We start from the raw sequence: 2,868 nt of genomic DNA, 5'->3' as shown, positions 1-2,868 counted from the left end.
CTGGCAGGTAAGAAACCTAGAATCCAATTCTCAGTACTGCATGACCCTTCCCCACCTTCTAGCCCCACCCCCAGAGCATGCTAGGTATATCCCTGAGAGCCCAAAGCACAACACAACCTGATTCAAGCACTAAATCATTAGTCTCATCAGACCCAATATCACCAGGAATGGCCCCAGGCCACCCTTTCCCCATTGTTCATCACATCTAGGTGTGTACCATACAAATTAAAACAGTAATCAAATAAATAAAATGTGAGAATTGTTAGGCTAATAAGCATATACAAATTTATTTCATAAAATAGTAAAATAATAATTATGCTCAAACACTGAAATAATTTGCATCTTGTTTTTAGTTGCAAAATTCAATGAATTAAATGAAGAGCAGCAATTCTACTTAATCATGAAAACTATGTTTTCGTCAGTAAGACCTATAAAGTTAAAAATGTGGGGGAAAAAAAAGAGTCTTCACTTTTAATATTTTTCTGTTAGTAGCAAGGGCGTATTTGAGGAGGATATTGATGAAACTGAGGAGAATGGTGACTGGGATTAAAACACAGAAACATTAAAACATAGGTTTAAAACTGATAATAATTTCTGAGGTATGATGTATATCTGTTGTTTATTCTTCTGGCATGGTCTTAACCAGCAGAAATTAAATAAAATATTTGTGGATACATATTGGTTTTCTTACATTATTACTCAGGGTTTCACAGGGGAAATGTCATAGATTGAATATGACAGAACATACTTTCCAAGTGGCTTCAATGCATCACTTGAATTCCCAGAAATAATATAAGTCTGGAACCTTAGTAATTTGTCCTATTCCTTGCTGTCACTGAATAAGATGGAGCCCACCCAGAAATGGTAGGATGAAAAATAATGGAAACTAAAAATACACTACTGCTCAACAATAAAAATTTTTTATTAGTTTTATTATAGTTTAGGTGATAGGATTACAATAAGACTTAATTGTATGGTATCTATGTACAAAGTTGCTATATACCACCATGACCAAAGTGCCCATACCCTCTATCTCTGTGCAATGTCACCTTTGGTTTGACTATATTTGCCTCCAACCTTCTTCACATTAATATTGTTGATTGACAGTTATGATTTTGGGTCATACTTGTATTTCCCTAAACAACCACCCACAAGCTCCAGATCTTCCACCTATGCTTCTGGGTTACTTCTAGTCAACTTTATCATCCCCCATCTCCAACCTAGTACTCTTAAATCTATAATTCAGTGTACAAGGTTTATTATTGATTGATGTTGTCCATACCTTTGGTTTGTTTCTCTCTATATCATAAATGAATGAGATCGTTCTGTACTTATCCTGCCTTTGACTTAGTCCACTGAACCTGATACCTTTCAATTCAATTCAAGATGTGGTGAACTATATGATTTTATTTTTTCTTGTGGCTACAGAGTGCATAATTGCATAAATACATTGTGCATGAATATCACAAGTTCCTCATCCATTTACCTAATTTTAGACATCTGATTTGCTTTCATAGCTGTCTTTAGCCAAAATTCAATTAAAATTGTTCAATATTATTTAGTGGGATTAGGATTATTATTCTAATAATTAAAATACTATTTCTATGTTAAAACTGTATTTGTATTATTTTGTTTATTTAAAGTTAAAGCATTGAAATTATGATTTTCTGAAACAGTAGAGGCATTTTTAAGGGATCAAAAATTAGACAAAGCAAATCACTTATTCTTGTTAAAACACACAATGCTAATTTGATTTTAAAAATTGGAATTATCCGGTGGGGAGAAGGGCAGGGAGGAAGAAGTGAATTAGAAGTGACACATGACAGTAGTGGAGGGCTGTAGCCACGTTGGTGGAGATGAAGGTCCAGTGACTTTGGACATAAAAAACCATAAACATCAACACAATAGTAATCTTGTTACTACAACAAAAATGTTTTTAAATGGAGGGCCAAAAACTCTGGTTCAGTGGTAAGTCTGGTTCATGTCCTGTATGCAGAAGACCTGGGTTCTGTACCCAGTACCACCAGAAAAAAAAAAAAAAGAAAATACCTGAAAATTCAAAAACAATTTGTTAAATTTATTTTTTTTAACTTTTCTTTTTTTTCTATTTTTTTTTAATTTTTACTTTTTATTGAATCACCATGTGGAAAGTTACAAAGCTTTCAGGCTTAAGTCTCAGTTACACAATGCTCAAACACCCATCCCTTCACCAGTGCACATATTCCACCACCAAGAACCACAGTAAACCTCCCACCCCCCCCACCTCCCCAGCCACCCCACCCCACCTGTGTAGCTGATTAATTTCACTTTACTTTCTCTTTACTTTGATTACATTCAATATTTCAACAAAAAACTCACTATTATTGTTTGGAGTTTCTCCCCCCCACCCCCGCCAAAGTCAGACCTGCTGGAGAGGAAAAATTTGATAATTTGTTTTCCATTGCTGAGAATGAAAAGATATGAGGTCGTGTGGCTACAATAGTGGCCACGAGATTTTGGATTGCTGTATTTTAGTATTTTAGTAACTAAGTCCAGAGAAATTTCTGCCAGAAGTTGCATCATTGCTAGATCGTACCTCTCTGCTACATTATATTTCAAATATGAGTGCAATCTTTCTATGAATTCTGACTCATTTCACTCAACATGATACTTTCCATGTTGATCCACTTATATGCAAATTTCATGATTTCATGTTTTCTAACAGCTGCATAGTATTCCATTGTGTTGATCTAACCAGTCATCTGTTTTTGGGCACTCTGGTTTTTCCCATATTGTGGCTATTGTGAATAGTGCTGCAATGAACATAGAAATGCAAATTTCTACTATACCTTTTTGCCTCCCCAGGATATATTCCCAGGAGTGGTATTG

This window comes from Sorex araneus, chromosome 6 (genome assembly GCF_027595985.1).
Source record: "Sorex araneus isolate mSorAra2 chromosome 6, mSorAra2.pri, whole genome shotgun sequence".
In the NCBI taxonomy this organism is placed as follows: Eukaryota; Metazoa; Chordata; class Mammalia; order Eulipotyphla; family Soricidae; genus Sorex; species Sorex araneus.
The sequence above is the reverse complement of the archived record's forward strand: the minus strand, read 5'-3'. Positions refer to the sequence as shown.